Genomic DNA, 15,320 nt, shown 5'->3' on the forward strand with positions numbered 1-15,320 from the left:
GTATTTTGGTCTCGTTGTCGCAGGCAAACTAGCAAATAGCACTGAATGCAGATATTTTTGTTAAGTGTACTGTGAGCTCCGCAAACCAAGATAGCACCTGTGTCCTGAGATGAGAAGTGGGCATGACCCATTGGATGATGCAGAAGGAAAGATGTGGGATGGAACTGGGACACACTGTTGGAGAGGCCTCTGGAGAACTTGGTAGTTTTCCACTTTAGAAGATCGAATTTAGGAATGTAATGGGCAATGTCCCCCAGAACAGGCGATTTCTGTTTCTTGGAATACTTGGATGAGACCCTGTGATGGAGTAAGAAGGGCAGTGGCGTAACAAACCTTGAGGGGGCCCCCCTGCAGTGTACGTGAAGGGGCCCCCTCCGGACTCACTCAAGAGCTCCCCAGCAGAAGTGCGGTGCTGGCGGGGCCCCCTGGAGGGTGAGGGCCCCCCCGCACCGCGGGGGCTGCAGGGGCCTGTGTTACGCCCCCAAAGAAGGGGAGTGGAATACACAGGCCACTCCGCCATTCCTTTCTGGCTACACCTGAAGACAACCATGGTAACCACATGATGAGGAAAGTCTGGACTAGAGGCCAAAGATAAACCTTAACACTTGGCAGGGAAATGCTCAGTGCCAATGGTCTCGGTGCTCCCCAAAATGGAGACAGTTTTCAGAGTTTCTTTGACTACCTATGATCAAAATATGAGGCTTCAAAGTAGCAGCAGTTAAAGCTGGGACACATGCCAGACTAAGTAGATCAACAGCTTCAGAAAATTGTTGAATGACATCCCTGGATTCCTGACAGGAACGATGAAAGCAGAGCAGAGACAAGTCATATTGCTGATAGACATCCAGAGTCATGTATAACTCCAAGGAGAACTGATTTAAACCTTCCAACAAATCTGCATAATTCAGGGTAGCCACTAAGGCAGGAGAGGATAACTACTCGGTAGAAATGGAGAGATCTGAATACAAATAATTATAGAGCCTCCTGTATTACGCCAGATTTCAGTGTATGAGGAGTCCGCAGAATAGGCTGAGTCAAAGTCGTAGTGCAAAACTGCAGGTCGGATGCAGTAGTTCCGATCCTTTTTCGTATAAGTACTTTGGAGAATCTTCTCCTGTTTGTTTTTTTTTGTACCACAAATTTGTTAACTTATTCTGCTGGGGACATCAAAATCATGAGTAACTCCGGATGATCGATGATTATTTGCAATTGGATTTTTACTCTTTCCCTAGTATTTATACTTCCTTGACTTGGTGGCTACCCTGAATTATGCTGATTCATTTTGAGGATTAGATTGGTTCGTCTTGGAGTTATACGTGTCCTCAGGATGTCTATCCGCAATCTGAATTGTCTCTGGTCAGCTTCCATCGTACTTGTCCTGATGATGACCTGTGATTGATTGAGAGAATCTCATTGACTGACTCCTTGGGGATTGGACTTTGCTAAAACAATTAGGACTAACATTCTTGTATTTGATCCCCTGATCTGTTTTCTCTCTGCCATTTTTATGGTTTTTAATGTGATCACCATGTATTGCCCGATGCCATATTGCATGAAATTCTTTGAGCACCTAGCACATTCATGTTAGGAAATTATATGTTGCATCCTATTACAAATAAAATAAATTCAGGGCACTAAAACTTTTGTGATGTCCTATTCAGCAAACTTTTTTGGGACCTCTTAAGCATAGAACAATACATTTTATATCGAGCATCTGTTGCTCCGCAGGTAGTCTAGGGGTGGGAGACTTGAGGGATACTCGTTAAAGGCATGTTGACTAATGTGGGGATTTATTGTCCCCTTACAAGGGTGTTTGCCCACTTGGAGAGAGGGGGGTTGGTAGGGTGGATGTTTGATGATACAGCACAAACATTTACAACGCATGCCTTTACAATGCAGTTTTTACATCGCACCACCCATTACAACACATGTTTTTACATCGCATTTTTGAAACTACATTTGCAAAGCATTCCATTACAATGCATACTATTACAAAGCATACTATTACATTGCATATTACTTTTAGGGCAACTGTAAGGTAAGTGTTGGATAGAGGAGGGGTTACAATTACTATTCCCACTCCAGTGAGGGCAACAGTAGGGTAAGTGTTGGCTAGTGTAGGGGTAAAAATTACTATTCGCACTCCAATGAGTGCAACAGAACGGTAAGTGTTGGATAGGAGAGGGATAAAAATTACTATTTCCCATTACTTACCTTATATTGCGTTGTAATGACATGCTTTGTTGTGACTTGCGTTGTAATGACCTGCGTTGTAGAGACATGCGATATAATGGCTGCGTTGTAATGGCATGCTATGTAAAGGATGGTGCGTTGTAATGACTGCGTTGTAAAGGTAGTGCGATGTAATGACTGCGTTGTAAAGGTTGTTTCCCCTGATACGGTGGTTATTGTGGTTGTTAGTTTTATTGATTATGGGAGAAACCAAAAGGGATGAAGATGCACGGTAAAAGAAAGTGAGTAGATGGCTCAACAAATCTGTCATATCCGAGATGGTCATGTCGCATACATGCCTACCCATTCCTAGGAAATACTTTAATGACTCAAGAACAGACAAAGAGTAACCCTTGAGAGGTTAAATTCAACCTAAATAGAATGGTTAAGCTCTTTTCAGTGAAATCACCAGCAACATTACTGCTAATTTATAAATATCTTAAAGTATAGGGCCCTGGAGCTCTTTACCTACAGGAGACACCTCTTACTTGCCATGATCATTTAAGGCTGATACATATGCGGTTTCCAATCTCAAATCACTCCTCCGGCGGCACAAAATAATCATTGTATATCACGGCTCTAACAGGTCCTTAATACTGTGAGACGAAGATTAAAGATATTTAACATTAGGAGGAGTCCTCCCGAAAAAACACTACACCATGTACTCCCCAAACACCGGACAGTGCCCTATTTTCGGTCTCTGCTACAGACTGCTTTCGCTGTTTCTGTACATAGTTGGATTTAGGTCAGCCCGCTGCTCATGATTAGATTGCTTTGTTTGCGTTCAGACTCTTCTCCTCTTGATTTGGTGGTTTTCTTCTCTATTCTTGTTTGTCCCACCCAGGAACATTTTGCTCTCAGAGTATTGCGATTGGTTGACCTGTATCCTTCGGTTGGTAATGTTGCTGCATTCAGAGAATTCAATGTTATTTTTCTTTTATACACTACACAGGAGTGTATGTATGTTCTTGCTCGCCCCCATATTGTGCTTCCCCTCACTTTGCTCCTCTCCCCCTCGCTCGCTTGCCTTCTCTCTCGCCTCAACAGGGCAGCCTCGCAATTGGTCCCTGCACTCCAGTGTTTCTTTGAAGAGAAACATCTCTTTGATGAAAATACAGCAGTGTTTAAATATTTAGCCTTCATTACAGCCACTATAAATGGATGACAACTTCTCGCTACCTCAAGAAAGGTGACTTGTTTCCCTGTGGTCCATCTTCAGATGTTTTGATTGTGGTGCACTTTTTAACCGCATGCGCGCTAGCGGGTTTTCCCGCTGCGCGCTGAAATTTAAAAATCGCGGCTTTTGTGACAAAGCCAGCTCGTCATGCGCACAGCGCAGGTAACGCCCATGACGAGCTGGCTTTGTCATCCGCATCGAAGGGGTTAATGTGCAAAGATTTAGCTTTTGAGTTTGATAGTAGAACTTACTTACAGTACAGAATGGTTTAATGCACAGTGTCCATGCTGCACAACTACAGCCATCAGATATACCAAATATATGTCACCAATTCAAGTTCTGCCCCCTTCCTGCTGTGATGCTTCCCTACTACGCTGTAGATTACTAGAAACAACATCCGAACACACCGCACATGACTAAAATGGTGACAGGAAGAGGGGCTACAATGACTTACTGTAATGGAGTAAATCACTCACAACATGAATGGATTTTAGAACAGCCCCTTGCTCATTATTGGATAACTTCATTGTCTAACTCGGTTATATTCTGATTCCAGGGCTTTGCTACCTAATCTTTGATTTTTTGTCGCCTATTTTTATTTAGGTCTCGCTGTGTTCTCTTTGGATTAGTTAAGTACTTCCAGGGCATGCTTCAGACAACTTTTTTTCCGCCATTCAGCATTCCATGGTAGTGCATGTGGTTTCTTGTTCTTCCACCTTTTTCTCCCTTTATTCACCTCCCACCAGCCCATGTGCTGTCTTATTCACCCTGTATCCAATGCTTACCATCCTGCTCACCATCCTGTTGGTACTGTTTCATTTGATTTATTTATTCAGTTCAGTTCAGAAAGCTTTATTCGGTTTGCATAATACAACCATAAAAGCGACAAAAGACAAAAAATACATACAATTACATTTGATCATAAAAAATACAGAATTGTTATTTACCCTACTGGTGGCATATTTATCTAAGCGTTCTTACCAGGCAATGAATAGCACTCTAATGGGAGAACATTTATTAAGATTTATTTATTCATTATTATGAGGATACGGCCACTGCAGAAAGCCGGCAAACCCCTGAGCTATAGTTTTGCACTTCTCACCCCCTTATTTCTTTTTTTCCCTACACTTTAATTTACCATTCTAACATGGCTGTCCCTTTGTTTAAACAGTAAATAAAAAATGGCATCCATGCATCATGATGCATGTGCAAGCATGCAACAAGACGCACTCTTGCTTGGGTTTGGTTTAACCCATCCCAAAATGTACAGCCATGAGTGCTCATGCCACTATCAACAAGCATTGAGCAGGCCAGTTTCTCGCAATTGAAAAGCCTATTGGCTTTGCTAATGCTTGTTAATAGACCCAGTATTAAAATAGATGTTGAAGTTGGGAATATAATAATGGAGGGAAACTTCTGGCTTTCTATAGTCACCATTCAGTTTCAGGACTAGATTATAGTGTACTCTTTAACAAGCTAGCCTGCTAGTCACTGACATAGACCCCATCACGTCAGGCCATGCCCCTGTGTCTGATTCTAGATATAGGCTACCAAAACAATAAGTTTATTAAATAGAGCTTGAATTCTGAGAGATTCAATACATAGGCAGAAATTCACAATCCTATAGGAGAATAGTTCTTGCTTAGTGACAATGGCGCGGCTTCACCTCTCATAGTATCAGATGACTTCAAGGCAGTTGTGCCTGATAAACTTGTTGCTGCTGTGGTGGAAATACTTGGATTGAGACACTTGGAAACTCAGAAACTATAATAAGAACTAATAGAAGCAGAACCGAGAAGAGGTATAAAGAAGCCCCCTCACTCACAAGACTCAGAAATGTCATTGGGGTCAGTTGAAAATGATAATTACTAATAAAGCTGAAATTACTCTTATACCGCAAGCAGTGTTTCCATGACTATTATAATAAAGTAGGAACCCGGTTAGCATGTCAGCTACGACAGAAAATGGAGGGGATCTATATTAGTAAATATATATATCAATGTCAGACAAATCACTAACTGGGGAAAAGAAGAAGCAAGCAGGAATTTAAACAGTTCGATCAAGCATTGTGTTTAACAGAGGCTTATTCCAAGGACCAACTGAAGCAATACATTTCACAAGTTGAGTTACCAAGATTATCCAAAAGCCAATCTGAAACATTGGAAAATGCCAATGAATGCTGTGGAGAGCATCTTGGCAAGCAATCTGAATAGTATTTCACAAGTGTCTGACACTCATGGTTCACAGGCAGTTTTACAAAATGCTCATCTCCTACCTAAACCCAAAATAAGTAGTCTTATATGGCTAAGCACTGGGCAAGCACTGCCGCCACTTCTATGAGAGATGCTGACATTGGTCATTCTAAACCTAGAAAAGGATCCCAAACGCTTCTCTTCTTCCAGACAGTAGCCCTCTTCGATACTGATGTGGATTCATACTCTAAAGTCCTCGCCATGAAAATTAAACAGATTTTACCAGGCCTTGTTCACCTAGACCGTCAGGTTTTATTCAGGGGCGACAAACACATGACAACATCAGAAGAGTGATAGATCTAGTCGGGTAAACATATAAAATGCCAGTGCCTGCCATGCTGGGGTCTTTAGAGACCAAGATGGCATTTGGCTGGGTGGACTGGACGTTTTTACAAATGACTTTAGAAGTAGGTAGGTTTTGGCCCAAAGATATAGCGAAGATTATGGTAAAAAATAGTTCTTCAGCTGCATGAATCATTCTTAAAGTGCATATCTCAGAAAGACCCAACACCAGTGAGTTCGATCAGGGCTGCCCCTCTCATTTATTTGCCCTTATAATTACACAGCTGATAGGTAAGGCAAAACACAGATATCAGAGGCATAACTTTTGAAGGTGAGGAACCCACGATCATGTTGTGCTCTGAAGATGTTCTTATCTTGAAATGCTTGCCCAAAATCCTCTCAACCAGCATTGGTTCTTTACCTAGCACTACTAAATATAGTTATCGTGTATTCAGCTGCATTGTCAGAGCCTGAAATTGTAAACATGACCTTGAGCTAAAAGGAGATGCTCCCTTAAAGTTTGCATTTTGTCACCCCGAGTGGGACGGGTATGCTCAGACGTGAGCCACGTGCTCTCCATGCCACTGGAATCAAGCTATCCTGGCTGATGAGGGCTGAAAGCCCGAAACCGGTTCTAGGATGCTTGTTGCCATTCCAGGGAGGACCTGGCTTGGCAGTTCGGGCTGGACTGTTGCCATGGGGCACAGGGTCAAGACTGATTTGCATTTGGCTAGGTTCAAACTGGAATGGCATGGTGAGCAAAAAAACGATGGATTTAGGCCCAGGTCTCTGTACTGGGGTGAATGTATGACTTTGTTCTCCATTCTGTCCAGCATCTGTTGTTTTTGCCCTTAAAGTTACAAGGCAGATAAAATACTTGGGAATCAAAATCACTTGGAAAGCAGAGAAAGCCTTTGCCAAGCTAAGTACCAGGCCTGATGACAACAATTAACAATCTTTGCTAAAGGTCCTGCTTTTGCTCACTTGGTTCCTTAAAGATTAACATTCTCCCTAGGGTGCTGTTATGTGTTTAAGCTTTACCAACTACAGTTGGACTGAATTTCCTGGAGGCCCTACTGCAATCCATAGCGATATTCACCTGGAGTGGAACATAGCTGAGTCCTCCTCAAACTTTTGCAGAGTCCTGAATTATAGGGTGGAATGTGTCTACCAGACTTTCAATTACACTACTAGGAATCTCAACTTTGAATGTCATTCAGTTCCACTCTGTTGGGGATGGATAAGGTTTGGGTACACATGGAATATACTTTTATAGGTAGAACTATAGGGGGCATAGAAGCTTCTGAAACATAGACGACCAGTAACTACTTATTCTAGCACACCACTCCACAGGACTTTAACAATATGGGACTCCATTGCTATCACACATGGATTAACAAGCTTCCCTTTCCACAACACACCCATCTGGGTCAACATGACATTCACACCAGGGCTAACTACAACCACTTTAAATAAGTAGTATAGAGCAGTAGCGGTCAGTGGTGGGAAAAGCTGCCGGGCAGTGACGTGGGGAGGAGGAGGGGCAGGGTGGGGGGTAGTAATTTATGGATTACGGAGGATTACAGGTAAGTAAACAGTAAATGAATAAAATTAATTTTGTTGCGTGCACTGAATCGCATTTGGGGATGCAGTGCGCGCAACGAAATTTGTTTTATTTATTTATTTATATCTTGATGAATGGCCAACGCTCAAGGGAGAAGATTATCCAGATTTTATTGGATAAAATGTGCAAACACGCTCGTTTCCGCAAACGTCCTTCTCAATATTGGCGGGTGCCATTTGAACAAGTCATTATATACATTCCAAAGGATTAGTTTCCTGGAATGCATTCTCATAAGCAAAGGACTAACATGTGTGCCTCTGGACGAAAATTGCAAGATCCGTCAACTTGGAACATGTCTCAATTCACCTCATTCATTACTAAAGGTATTTAACAGCAATGCAAAAACTCTTTGTACAATATTACTGTGGTATATACTATTAATCATCCATAGTATAGTTTAAAGCACTGTCTCCATCAGTCTACGATTTTAATATCCTAGATGTTCTATAGTCCTATCGCCCTGAATGGGCTCATGTCATTATATCAATAATAGATTTTATGGTGCATTAATGTGGAACATTGCAAAAATATATTATTCTGCCCATTATGGGGTTACTCGACATGTGCATGAACCGGACTATATCGCGGAGAACCATGAGAGAGCATGAAGGAGAAGAAAGAAAACCCATAATTATAAAATACGAATGGCGCACACAAACCATCTCAAATGACACAAAATAATCCGTTTAGAGGGGCAATCAATAAGGACACCACTCATTCACAGATCATGTCATGAGTGATGTAATATGTGAGGTAATAAGCAGTGCATTGCGGGGGCGTAAGGTATAGTTAGCTCAGGTCACTATAACTGCTGAATTTCTATGGTTTTGTGCGGGTGAAATTTGAGCCGATCTATAACGTCCCTGTAACCTCTGGCTTTTTCCACAGAATTTCTAAGGTTTTTTTAAAATTTTATATCCTAACTTTAACATCCTTGTAACCTTTGTTCAGTGAATTTCTACAGTTTTTAATGTTATTTCCTAACTGTAACCTTTGTTAGTGACTGCATTAGTGTCTCAGTGGGTCTGTCAATGAGTGCATGAGTGGGCCTGTGAGTGGATGCACGAGTCTGAGTTGGTCTGTAAGTCGGTGCATGAGTCTCCGAGTAGATCTGTGAGTAGGCAAGAGAGTATGAGTGATTCTGTAAGTGGGTGTCTGACTGGGTCTGTGAGAGGATGTACATGTCTGAGTTTGTCTGTGAGTGGGTGCATGAGTGCCTGAGTGAGTCTACCTTTTTCTGCTCGCTTCTGACCTTTTATTTTGCCTCTTTCTGATCGTTTCTGATTTCTATTTTGCCTTTTTCTGCTTGTCTGACCTCTATTTTGCATCCCTGTTAGTTGCTGAACTCTATTTTGCCTCTTTCTGCTCGTCTGACCTCTATTTAACCTCTTCCTGCTTGTTTCTATTCTCTATTTTGCCTCTTTCTGCTAGTGTCTGATCTTTATTTTGCCTCTTCTGCTTGTTTCAGATCTCTATTTTGCTTCATTCTACTCTTTGCTGGCTTTTATTTGGTCTCTCTCTGCTCATCGCAAATCTTTATTTTGCCTCTTGCTGCTCGAAGCTGGCCTCTATTTTGCTTCTTTCTGCTCGTTTCTTACCTTTATTCGTCCTCTGCAACAGTTTGTGCAGTATGGCCAGGCAGCAACTAAGCCAGGCCTGAGTCACTGACTGGGCTTTTCTTTAGTCAAAGTGCAGGAAAGATCAGCTGCCCGTCACGATTCCACAGCTGTGCAGGCGTCAGCAGGCTGCTCCCGGGCGGATTAAAATTCAGGCCAGTCGAGGTTTGCTGGGTGGAGCACCACCATATTGCAGATTTCAGTAGTGCCAGAAATGGGGAGCAGGGTGCACGGTGTCGGGATTGAGAGAGCGCAATTTGAATAAAAAAGTATATCCGAACCATATTCACAAGCATATCGCATAAACGTAGAATCTATAACGTGAAGTTAACACTTGTAGTATAAAGTTAGCCCATGTAACATGAGTAATAGGAAATGTATCTATTTTATAAAGTGTATTAGAGTTGAAAAGCCCGTATACGTAGTGGGCTAATGTAGAAATGTATAGTAACGCTTAAGAATAGTAGAACGTGCAAAACTGAATAGACGTGTGTAATCATGAAACGGAGAAAACGGCGAAAACATAAAGCGAAGAAATGTGCAGAGAATGTATAGCACGATGTAAGCACGAGAATATAAATGTTGCGTTATATGTAGAATGTATTCACTTATAATCATTGCTTTACTGAATTCGATTATATATAAATGTGTGTTAAAGGTTATACTGTGTAGAAGGGTTTTTGTAGGAATGTTAGAAAAGGTTTAGTCATATGTGATTTTAACCTAACTGACCAAGATTTCGCAGGAGTGTAGTCCGCTGTATGTAATTTAGTGGGCTCACAGGAGTCGTGAATAGCCTTGATCTGAATGTGCGAGACAAGAGTCAAAGGTCTTGCTAGATTTAAGGTGACAATGCTGGACGAAGTTTATGGCCTAAACATGATAAGAGACGCTTGGAATTTGAGTCTTGTTTAGAGATGACCGTTCACAGGACCAACTAAGGTTACGAATACAGTCGTAAAGAGTAGAGTTCTGCTGAGGTGATAGACTTTTGCTTCGAAAGTGTCAAATGAAATGTCAAATGAAGTCACCAGCAAGAAGACGAAGATGGCGTCTAAGGAGAAGGGTCAACTTAATGGACGACGCGAAGAGATGAAGCCATGGAAAGAGCTAGAAATTACATCATGGGGAAAGTACGTGGTGGGCGTCGAAGGGGCGTTCCACCCATACTGTGATTGTGTATTTTAGGGACAGTACCCCGGGGAGAAGATAGCGAAGAGCTCAGAGCGCAGATGACTTGAGCAGATGTCCTGAGAAGTCAGAGAGAAAGAACAGAGCGCAAGAGAGCAGTAGGCCGAGGACCCTTAGAGAGCGGATGGGTAGGCAGAGAGGGTACTGCTTCTCGATATAAGTTACCATTAGGGGTTAAGAGAGTTTGAACTTCTTTGGAAGTCAAATTGCTGACACCTTTTTAGGTAAGGAACTTGCGAAGTAGGGATGTCACATAGTACAGAGTAGGGACAGAATTAACTTGTTTATTCTTTTTGTAGATGACGCAACGGAACCACATTGTGTCAATGCTTTTTAATCTGCTGATTCTTGAATTGACTTTAATTGTATTCTTTTGTAGACTGAGGTTCTTTAGGGAATTTATGTTCCTTCTAATTCCTGTATACTTATTGAATCTTATCCTGAGAGGATTGTATATGCACTTAATTCTGATTTTATATTAAACTTTTAAAACTTCATCAGTCGTAAGTGGTCCTTCAGAGTTGCGTCAGTTTATGGGGTTAATTTAACCTATGCGGGGTTTGTCTTTTACTCAATGACAGAAAATAACCGATCCAAATTGATGAATGAGATTAGTATCTAAGTGATCAAAAAGGGTATCAAAATCTCATTCCCCGCAGTTGGTAGCAGAGAAAGATGGTTTTCTTCTTGAGGAAGACAACCTAGGTCAGGTCTAGATTACCCCAAGGTCCCTAGTCATCGACGACCAGAAGAAGAATCCCTGCCGAAGAAGGTGCTGACGGTGCGTCGAGAGAAAAGCAGCAGAGTCGGTCGAGAGTGAGTATAAGGGTCATGCGTTGTAAGATTGCGGTATTTTATGTTGCACTTGTGTTGTAATGTCAAGCGGAGTTGAATGCCTGTAGTGTGATTGAGGGAAGGTTGTGAGCGCGCGCAACCGGATAAAATCTTAAGTTCAAAGAGAGCTTAAGTGGTTCGGGTGTATCGAACACCCAGAGTAATTGTTCACCATTGTAAAGGGGGTCATGAGGTACCATTGATCGCCCGTAGGACCGATGATAGGGGGAGCGTAAGAGTGAGTGTATGAGTAACGGACGCTGGTCGTACGTTTACTGTGTGTAAGTAACCTATCAGTTAAGGCGATCGTCTGACCGTGAGAGGAAAGACGTTTCGTCAGTTGAGGTGACAATTACAGTTAGACTGTGGCCGTACAGTCAGAGAAAAGTGATCGCTTGGACGGAAGTAGTCATTTTTCAGCGTATGAATGAAAACGCATGCAAGATCGTGAGACGAGTTGAGAAAGGAGGGGAACTGCTGCAGAGAGAACGAGTGACGTCAGCGTAGAGCCGCGCTGAGATTGGTCGGTCAGCGTAGAGTCGCGCTGGGATAGGCCGATTAGCGAGAGCCGCGTAGGGATTGGTTGGTTTGTCATCGGGATGTAAATAAGGAAGAGAATAGAGGAAAATCGTAGATTATCGAAAATGAAGTGTTTTAAACGTTTAAGGGCGATCTTAAAGAGAGATAGAAGAAACTTGTATGCCGGAGAAGAAGCTCCACCAGAAGGCACACCAGCTTATCATATGGCAGTAAATGTAGGCTTACACTCGATATTGTGGATCTCCGAGTGGAATAAGCTAACAGAAGGGAATAAGGAACTGACGTTTCCGAGATACGGGACGTTTAAGTTGGAAGTATTGAACCAACTGAAAGCGGTAATGCTAGCAACAAGACCTCTACCGAGGCCAACACAGTTCGAAGCCCTTAGTGCATGGTTTAGAGCAGCACACGAAAAGAGCTTAAAGAGACGCCAGGAAAGAGTGAGACGATCGGTAAAAGCAGTGCAGGATGCTAAATGGGACGATGAAGCTAAAAAGTGGAGGGTGCAAAAGATAGAAGCAGACAAACTGTTCACAATGTTAGAAGCGACGGGAGAAAAGAAACCTCTAGAAGAAGATGAGGATAGCGAGCCAGATGAGGATCTGATAGAGAGACTATTAACAGATAGACCACCTCTGTACAACAGAGAAGCCGAAAGTCCTGCATTACAGCAAGGGGACGGAGCTAGATGGGGGGAATATAAATCGCTCCCAGTAACAGAGTGGGATGCCAAGAAAGGTGAGGAAGTACCTCAATCTAGTTCCGAACAGAGAGTAGTGGGAAGATTCGTGGTCCAGAAGGCGCCAGAAACACAGCATGCAAGGTCGTATCAAATGCCCGACGCTTTACAAGTACCTGTTACCATAGGCCCTATAGTGTCAATCTACAACCCAGAGGGGGTCCAGCAGGAGGAACAGGCACGATGGGACAGAGAAAGGGCAGAGATAGAGGGAAGGAATAATACGATCAATTCCCAGAGGCAGTTGCTAGGACCAATGAGTCGGAGTACCCCACTAGATTCCGCAACGGGTCCCTGGATAGAACAAGGGGGTCAGAGAGGACAGATGGATCTGAGGGGACCGAAACCGAAATCCTATAAGGAATTAAGGGAATATTTGAGAGAATGGGATGCTGCCGAAGAGACTCAGAATAAAAGATTAGAAACAGGAGCAGAATAGAGTGACCAGGATAACAGGATCCTCTCTCACTGCGGAGCTGGCGAAAGCAGCCCTGAGTGGGAGGGAGGGAGTCAAGGAAGCAGAGGAGATACTTGCCCTACTGCCAGTGGCAATAGGCAAGGGTGCGACGACAGGAGTGCAGGGTGTGGGGGAGTGCCTCGCGTCATCCTTAGTGAGGGAGAACGAAAGACGCAGGAGTACCGAAATAGTTTCAAGTGCACTCACCATGCCCCGGACAAAAATGTGCGACATTGGAATCACGGGAATATGGAGAGTCGCGAAGCGTCTCGCCATGCATCCGGTGATCACGGACAAAGTCAGGGGAATATGGAGAGTCGCAAAGCGTCTCGCCATGCATCCGGTGATCACGGACAAAGTCAGGGGAATATGGAGAGTCGCGAAACGTCTCGCCATGCATCCGGTGATCACGAACGAGATCGCGGGAACATGGAGGACCGTGGAGGACCCTTCATTCTATTGAGCGACACTAGACAGCAAGGGATTTGCAGTGATACAGAACAGCACGGAGGATCCTATATTGTATCTAGAGAAACCGAGCCGAAAAGGCGGAATGTAGTGATGGGGAATGGATTAACGTTCCACCATACCCCAAGGGACGATGGAAAAGCTTGGGATCTAGAGAGGTGGGAACAAAGAGATGGAAGAAGAACTCCTCATAACTCACCTGTACTTAGACGTAGGGCGCATAGTGGAGGTGAGAGGGGTGTGAGTGAACAACCTAGGACTGATGTACTGAGAGCTGAAATAAAAGCAAGACGGCTTGATGTAACGAGTTTAAAGTCAGACTTGGATGAGATAATTGACGGCACAGTGGCAATAGAAAGGTTAGAGCTGTACGAACCGGATGAAATACTGTTTTTATCTAAGGATGTTACTCGGAAAGCAAGGGCAGCTCATGAAAAATTATCTGAATTGGCAGACAGGTATATGATAGACATGTCACGGACTAAAGCTTTACAGGCCAACCATAGGCTAAATTGCACGGATCAGGATCTAGATGAGCGTAGGACGATTGGGCTAAGAGTACACATAAGGGAACTAATCATGTGTATCAGAATATGGAGGGATCTGGATAGATGGGAGGAAAGATGGTCCAAAAGGGGGTCCGTCAGAAGGAGTACACTTGCGAAGTCCCAAGATGGAGAGCTAATGCGAATGGAAGCTTTCCCTTTGCGAGAAATCGCGAACGGAAACTATGTCCATGTGCCCTGGAGTAGGGGGGTTTAGCGGCATTTACTAATTCTTTCCCCAAGTTAAGAGAGAACCCCGTGGAGTGGTACAAGCAGGTAGAGAGGTTCGTGAAGATCTCTAAGGTGCTGTGGATCGATTTGAACACCTTGTTCGATATCGTAGTACCCGGAGATTTGTGGACGGCATGCAAGCTTAGTGTCGAATGGCCCGCTTGTGAGCCTCCGAGAGATGCCAGGACGAATGGTCCATCAGATAGAGTCATGGAAAAGTACGAGAGAGTAATAGCATGGTTAAAGGAGAAAGTGCCAGTGCAAGACATAGACTGGGTTAAGATAGATCGAACAACTCAGGAGCCTAAAGAGACAGTTCACGAGTTCTACGAGAGATTGCTGAAAGCATTCAAACAGTATAGCGGGTTGGATGTCATGGATCCCAAAGACATAGGACAGTTTGTGTCGAAGTTTGTTCTAGGATTGAGACCAGATATAAGCTTGATGATTCAACAGCATTTGATTTGTTGGCAGAATAAACCTTTAGATGAGATCTTGAGGTATGCGAGGTACTGTAGCGACGAAATAGACTCGAAGGCAAAGAAACTTAAAGAAAAGCTGATGTTGGTGCAGATGCAATCAGCTGGAAAGGGTGGACAGCGGCAACAGGGAACAGGAACACCAGTAAAGAAACAGAATAATCAAAGCAGAGATGAGGAAGAAAGACCGAGACCGAGAATAGATATCGCGACACTTAAAAAGACAACGAGGTGCCATCAGTGTAACGAGGTGGGACATTGGAGACGCGAGTGTCCTTATAATGTCGAGACGGGGGAGTTAGAACAGGAGGAGGATGAGGTTCAACCCAGCATGGTAAAGGGAACAGCAGTCCCGAAGGGAAAGTTTATCAAAGGGGGGAATCAGACTCCTCGAGCGCCGTTCCCTCAACCGCCTCGCATTACAAATGGAGGGAAAACCTATAGACAAATGCCATTGTTCGTAGGAGGAGAAGAATGCTACTACGTTGATCCTCTTACAGGGCAGCGAGTGAATAGAGAAGAAGACTGTACTCTAGGTGCAGCCCTGGAAGTAGATCAGAGAGGACCATACGTAGAGGCCGAAGTAGCTGGATGTCCTACGACCTTTTTGGTGGATACGGGGGCCACTCGATCCACGTTGAGATCAGCGGTAG

At 43.6% G+C, this 15,320-nt stretch overlaps 1 protein-coding gene across 1 annotated transcript in view; it reads left to right on the plus strand.

Annotated features, from left to right (window-relative positions):
• The window catches only part of LOC147733916 (differentially expressed in FDCP 6 homolog), a 276,207-nt gene that overhangs the window by 46,528 nt on the left and 214,359 nt on the right, over window positions 1-15,320 (plus strand). The gene's annotated exons all lie outside the window — the stretch shown is intronic.

The sequence above is a fragment of the Lissotriton vulgaris genome, chromosome 1_2 (genome assembly GCF_964263255.1).
Source record: "Lissotriton vulgaris chromosome 1_2, aLisVul1.2, whole genome shotgun sequence".
Classification (NCBI taxonomy): domain Eukaryota; kingdom Metazoa; phylum Chordata; class Amphibia; order Caudata; family Salamandridae; genus Lissotriton; species Lissotriton vulgaris.